Source organism: Saccoglossus kowalevskii, chromosome 1 (assembly GCF_978046115.1).
Source record: "Saccoglossus kowalevskii chromosome 1, keSacKowa6.1, whole genome shotgun sequence".
NCBI lineage: Eukaryota > Metazoa > Hemichordata > Enteropneusta > Harrimaniidae > Saccoglossus > Saccoglossus kowalevskii.
In genome coordinates, this window is record NC_140641.1 from 18,273,832 (window position 1) to 18,280,683 (window position 6,852).

The window sequence follows — 6,852 nt, forward strand, 5'->3', positions numbered from 1 at the left end:
CAAATAGTAGGAGTGCAAGTCAATTGAACCAGCAAGAAATGGGGATATAACACTGAACAAATAAAACCAGGAACTTGTTCAATGTTGCAGGGAACACTCCACTCTCCGGTGAACAAAAATGTACAATGTTGCGTTCCTTCGTTTCTGGCACACTGTCCCAAGCAGCCGCTCTACAAATTAAACTCGTGCGCAGTGTCCGGGGAGTATCGGCGACTGTACTGCTATCTACAAAGGTAGAGCTTCAGTGGTTCCCGTTGATCAGCAGGATTACTGCGGAGCACGCCTGCCTATGTTCCTCAGTATAGGGTACAGCGCGCTGGAGTCAGGAATCAGCATCATAGGATATTACAGGATCAAATCAGGTCACTTTCCTGACATGTTTCAACTTAAATACTACAACGGGATTATGGCCATGCAAACAATGAAATGTTTCAACAAAATATCTCGACACAGCTAACAAATCAATGTATCAAGGATGCCAAGTTTGGCAGTGGGGTAAACCACTTTTTATCCAAGCTCTACCAATTTAAAAATACGAGACTCAGGTCAATGATGTGATATTTATTTGTATTGCCAACAACACTGGGCTCAGCACATTCCAAGGTATTTCACAATCAGCAAGTAACTGTCCGAGACATACCATTATGCCACAGGGAAAGACAGGATAGGATGTTTGTACATTTTATCTCAAATTCTGCTGGCAACACAATCTCGTGACCGTACTCATCAGCAGTCTAAATATACATGCGTGTTTTTCAGCGGGTCTGTATGTTTTCGAATTCACCCGCGATGAGTGGCTACGTCAAACGGTTCGTTTACTGCCTGGGAGTAGATTGAACGTGTGTAAATCAATTATAGTTCAAATATTCGAATTATTCAATTATGGTGATTACCATTTGTGATCCGCGGTGTCAAAATCACATATATCCAAACCTACAAGATACTGCGATTTGTTCATGGCCCAGTTTTTCGCATTGAGTCTATTTGATACCGTTTGTTCCACCTCCTTTCAAAATGGAATATTCCCAATATCAGCAGCGTATGGTCTTTACTATACTCGTCACATCCGACAATGTACAACACACACTAACATAACGTAAGGTTCATGCCAGGTGCGGCCACGTATGTATAGTCGGTCCGGCGAACCATTTATTTAACAACACACACTAAAAAAAGCCGACTAAAAACGGCTGCCATTACATTGCATGTAGTGTTCAAATCGAAATAAACTAAATGAGAGAAAAATTAACTTGCATGGACTGCAAAGAAGATCGACTATTGATGCTCGGCAAATGGCATTAACATTACTCGGTCAAAGAAATATTTAAAATAACTGACAAAAACATCGACAAAATAGTAACCCCCGTGACTGGCACGCCGACCGCCCAGGAAAAACCAGGAATAAAATGAACCCCTTTGGGGACAAAAAATACCTGGAAACCTGCACCCGTCGCACTGTCGAACGTGCCCAGGAGAAGGTGGCGGGTGTCGCCCTGTATGATACAACAAGCATTAACAAACTTACAAAACAACCAGTTGAAAACTTCACTGTAGCAAGACTGGCCTAGATTGACATTCAACCTTCTGTCTTCCACTTAAATACCCCTTGTCACATGACCCCACATACCATACCCCGTCTGTTTGCCATCACGAACAGACAATAGTTAACCGCTATACTGCGAAACGCGGTAAACAATATTCATGATGGGTGTCTGATGTGTTTACTAGTACTCTCATTGGCTTACTCCAATCATTTGAACTGCGTCTGTTTATGTGACATACAATTGATGGAGCCTATGGTTGGTCTTAAAATAGAATTTATACATAGAATGCCGACATAAAGTGGTATTAATGCTGACCGATCAGTATAGGATCAGTATAGAACCAGAGCTACTGTGACAGGGTTTCCAAATATCTGTGATATTATAAATCCTCACCTTAAAAAATCAATCTCAATTTAACAGTCAATCAAGTGTTTATATTGCACCAATTTTGGGTATACCTTTATTGCGAATAATCGTCTTTTCAGTCAATTAATTCATTTCAACGTATACAACGCCACATGTAAGAAATACATCGAAAATCGAACATGCACTGCGCGACAACCAGGGGCTTTGAAATAAAATAGGATGTCTTCAGAGCATTATGCTAAAAATCCACACATTCAAAATGTTACTGAGTTCTGTTATGAGAACGGTATGACGTCATTATTGTAAGAAATGATAAACGCGATTGGGTTGCAATGGTAAAAAAAATATACGCTATATTTGTAGTGAAGTGCATTGGATGACGTTCCATTGAAACTATTTCAGCTTGATGTGCACCACGTTAGTGGTATGGTTGTGATGGGTCCCGGTAAAATGATCCGCTCTCACACATAATAAAAATAGTCTCAATCAATAATTAGATAATTCAATACATTTATTGAATATTTAATCTACATAATGCTTTTATATGTACTTACATATTGACTAATATATTTCTGACTAAATATAATTTTATGTCAACACAGACAACAGGGGCGGATCCAGCAAAATGTATTGAGGGGGGGGGGGTCCAGGCCTATAGGTCGAATACACGGGACCGTGCGATTCGGACGATGCTATGCGTAATCCAGATGCATTTTCATGCGTTTAGAGGGGGGCCATGGCCCCCTTGCCCCCCCCCCCTCTGGATCCGCCACTGACAGACAATGCCATGCTACAGGCGTCCGAGCAATCGACAACATTTACTATTCTGACCCTCGGAGGTGTATCATATTATGAGATGCCCCAGGGCGAACTAGACAAATAGAGACGTCACGGTGGCGAAAAAAATTGCAATGGTGTTAATCAACTTTGGGAATAGAACGATCAAGCACATGTGAGTTCACATGATTAGGAAACAATCGAACTAATTTAAATGGACCAACTCTTATTAAGGGGGGCAAGGGTTATTTTCGGTCAACGTAACTGCAATATTTGTTTGTTTCGTACAACGTAAATTGAAAAAATAAATTCCGTAATTCTGTAATCACAGCCTAGACGTACAACATAATCAATCAAATATTTTGTTCGTACACTGTAAAAATGTGTCATTTTTCTCGGTACGTACAAGAATTTACATCCAAATGAAAAAAGTCGTAAAGAATAATCCAGGGAAATTACATTTTCGAAACTGTAAAACGACTAGATGACACAATTCACTGCAAAATTTAATTTTCACTGTAAACTGTAAACACGTCCTTTTTTCCTTGTAAATTGTAAAAAGACCTTTTTATTTCCCGTAAAACTGTACCAGCTACCCCCCCCCCCGCCTCCTCTTATTAATAATACAGCGACGTGGTGGAAGTCATCGGCTGTCACTGAGGGCGATGTCTTGTCTTAAATGCACTCCGGAAACCCTGAAGAAATATTGTTTGACAAATATAAAATAAATATCATTATAAAATGAGAAACTATTGGAATTTTAAATGACCGATGCATATTCAAGTGTATTCTTACAATAGTGGCTTACTATACTTATTTACAGTTAAAGAAATTGAATCTTATTATGAATATCACACATTGGTAACTACCCCCATTTGTTACTTTAGAGAAATGACAAAACTAACAATATTTAGTTTCAACACGGGTCATCATATAGACAAGGTTGCCACAGGTCGTGTTTATATCCACTCGTGTAAACAAGAGGGCGTATTTTCGTTACTCTCGTGTGGATCAAAATACGTGTCAAGTTATGACAATCAATCCCAGGTCCAATACACGGGATCACGTCAGGACAATACCAGCTATTTTTGTCTGGTAATAAAAAAAATAAACGTATTTGAAAGCAATTGAATCATTGTCAGTCATTTTCGCCGCGCAAGTATCTGCAAGCCTTTGCATCGTTCATCAAATCTTCTAGGGACCTTTCTTCCCGTGGCTCCTGCTTCTCTCTTCGCATTGCAAGCGTGCTTGGCAAACCTTTGCGTTGTAGTCTGGGACTCAGGCCGACCCATGACGATGACTGGGTACTCTTTGTAATGGAAGACGCTATTTCATTCATGTCTCTAAGTGATAACCCCATAGAACCAGTCGATATTTTTCGTCTTCTAGATAATCTTTCTTCTGTTTGCAAATGATCTTGTCTTTCTCGGGGAATCGAGAGTTTTTTATCTTGCCGCCTTGGTTCAGGCAAATCTCTTTCCTCTTGCCCGGAGTTCTGGTTTGTTTCCGGATGTCTGGATTGTTCACGCCCCGAGTGCATGTCCATGGGGTTTTCTGACTCTATTGCGACTGGTACTGTCAGTGAAGTGATTGTTAAATTGTCCATCTGGTCTGCGATATTCGGCGATTCATCCCGGGTTCCCTCTTCGTCGTCTCCACACATTGCCAGCCTGAAAGATGATGAAGCATGTGGCAGTTCTTTCTTCTTAAAACTGACATGAACTGTGGAAGTATCAGACGGCGACGATGACGACGTGTCCTCTTCGGATTCCAATCTCGGGAATGCTCCAAAGGACACCTTTCTCTGACGCGTCATTTGCGGAGTTGGAAGAGTTGGTCTTATGACGTCTGATTTTCTCCTCACCTTCGGCTTAGTTTCTATAGCAACGTCGGGAGTAACATTCTGTCCCGGTAGTGAAGAAGTAGACTTCTTTCTCACGCGACGTACTCGAGGGGACGACGACGGCGACGAACATGGTGAACCGAATGGTGGTGTTCTGCTGCTTCCGATCGCTCGGTGTTTACCATTGGTCTTTAACGGGGGAAGCACCACGTGTTTCGGGGGAGTTACTTTCAGTTTTTCACTCCTTTGGTCGTATCTGACACTGCCAATGGAAGACCGCGACATTATCGGACGTCCTCCCGCATATACGTGAATTTTCTGTTTTTTACAATGCCCCAGATATTCGGTAATCGTCAGGTCCGGTGATTGGATGTGTATTCTGATATCGTGGGACTTCATTTGGAATATTGTCTCGAGACGTTTGCGATGTGACGTAAACAAGTAGGCAGGCGGATACTAGTATAACGGCGCCACTAACTTTCTCGCTCATATATATACTTCTCTACTACAATGAAGGCGTAACTTCACACCAGTCCAGTAAGACTAACTGGTCGTTGCCATCACAATACACAAAACAGCGCTGTTTATGTTTCCTTCAATTACGTTTGGGGAGAAAAAAGAATAATGCCCCAAACAATTCTATCACCTCCGGCTTACACCTAGTTTAGCTCCATTGCTTCCGACGGGAGTGCGATCGGTGACTGAGTTGACGTCATGTGTCGAGCTACTCACGCAGTGCTGACAGTACATACACATCAGTGTATTGTCTAACCGTGTACTTGATATATGGGTCATACGATGTATGGTCATATAGGTTTTACACCGCAGAAAATCTTTGACGTCCTAGCATGATGTCAGGTCATCTCAACTTACAGTTGCGCGTGTTGTCCGTGTCTACAGGTATCATACCGTACCACTCAGAAACCGATCTCCTTCTACAAAAGATGGGTACGCTTGACACAGAACCATCTCTTTATTTGCGAAGTGCTTTGTATTCACATCTAAAGTTTATTTCAGAAACCGGCGCATCTAATTCTAACCGATACTCCAAAACTCTCAAAATCACAGAGAGATAGCAGAATTATAACTTACCTAAAGTGTGCACGCGTTTTGTCGTTTCCGTTGAAAATTATCATATCAGTAACTGCTTTTTTAAAAATAACGTTGTTTAATAATAAAGTGATCGTGGTGGTTAAACGCACTGAGATTTAAATGTCGCGAACAAATAATTTCTTCATATAACAAATAAATGGTTCTTTTATAATAGTTTAAAACATTTTAATGGATAAAAAAAGTGTTCATAGCCAGGGATGACACTGGTCAGTATTTTTATGACATTTTCTACATTTAGCATTAACAACAAAATAAGGTGGCATTGCGATTTTCGCAGAAAGTCTACTCCAAACAGCAAACACTGAACAGTTGACAGTCATATCGCATACATATGTTGTTTGGGTTGTTACTAGTACGACATAGCTATTTGTATTGTACATTTCTAGGATGCTATATTCTGTGTGCTATCCTCGGGGACGGAGCTACGTCACAGACGTTCCACGTTGCTAAGACGCGCACCACTGTACCACGTATTTCTATGGGCTTTGTGCGCGCTGCTGTGGAACGCCGGTGGAGCCGGTGAAAATTCGAGAAAACAACACAAACTCAACTTTGAAGTAATCCTGAACAACCAAATTCATATATATTACACACGTAGGGCTAATCTTGTTACACTGTTCAGGGGACTCTCAACAACCATCGCAAAGTACCGTTTTCTGCAAGTTTTTGGTCTTTGTTTTCACCGCGGGGGTTGCCAGGCGGTAGAAAATGCCCGGATGTCCGCCCCCGAAGATACCAGTTAGTTTTAGTTTAAGAAGCGTTAACATCCGGGTGAGGGAACTTCAATTGGAAATATGTATACATTTTTAGTCAAAGTAGCTGGGGTCCTTCAGAGCAAAGGTATCTTGGAAGAAGTCTATATTTTCAGTATACATTATTGAAACTAAATTGTAAAGTATAGTCCTCAAAGTTACTATGAAGCGTAGTTATTTCATAAAAATGGTTAATTTGGGAGGAAAAACAACCCATATCATATCTATAAAGTAAGTCAAAAATGTATCACGGATTCAGGGTAGGTAGGAGTGTGTTTTTAATCACATGGATGCAATCAATAGTAACCGTGATGCAATGAAGGAAGAAGAAATACGAGCGGAACACTGTTGTTTTTGTTTTACGGCTATTCAGCCCCGCTCCATAATCATTTAGTCAACCGAGTCAAGACTGCAAGTTTGCATTTCAACGTTTGTTTTTTTGCTTTGTCATGACGTG